Source organism: Colobus angolensis, unplaced genomic scaffold (assembly GCF_000951035.1).
Source record: "Colobus angolensis palliatus isolate OR3802 unplaced genomic scaffold, Cang.pa_1.0 Scaffold364, whole genome shotgun sequence".
Taxonomy (NCBI): domain Eukaryota; kingdom Metazoa; phylum Chordata; class Mammalia; order Primates; family Cercopithecidae; genus Colobus; species Colobus angolensis.
The window spans coordinates 1,589,122-1,589,871 of record NW_012116977.1 but is presented as its reverse complement, the minus strand read 5'-3'; positions in this window follow the sequence as shown (position 1 = coordinate 1,589,871).

The window sequence follows — 750 nt, the reverse complement described above, 5'->3', positions numbered from 1 at the left end:
GATATTTGGGAGCTCATTGAGGGCTGTGGTGGCAAAGGGAGTATACTCATACAGAAACTGGAAGGAAGCCTTCTGAGAATCTGCACTGCAATGTGTGAATGCAACTCATAGAGTTACACGTTTCTCTTCAGTGGTCAGTTTGCTGACACAGTTTTCTGGAAATCTCTAATGGGATACTTCTTAGGGCAATGAAGTTGACGGAGAGAAAAGAAATATCCTTAGATGAAAACTAGAAGGAAGCTTTCTTAGGAATTTCTTGGTGATGTGTGAGTTCATCTCACTGAGTTACACTCATGTTTTCTGGAGCAGGCCACTAACACTGTCTTTGAGGCATCAGAGAAGGGCTGCTTTGGATTGCAGGGTGGCCTGGGGTGATAAAGAAAATCTCAATCGTTAAAAACGGGAAAGACGCTTTCTGGGAAACGACTTTGTGATCTGTGAATTTGTCTCACAGATTTCCAGCTTACTCCTCAGGAGGCAGTTGGCTAAGACTCTTTTCGTGGTATCTGCAAAGTGATATTTTGGAGCCCTTTGGGTCCCATGGTGAAAGAGGTCATATCCTCACATAACAGCTAGAGAGAAGCTTTCTGAGATATTGCTCTCTGATGTGTCACTTCATCACTCAGACTTCCACCCAGTACTTCTTGGAACAGCTTATTAACACTATTGTCTTGGATTCTGCAAAGTGATACTTGGGAGCTCATTAAGGGCTGTGGTGCCAAAGGGAGTATCCTCATACAGAAACTGGAA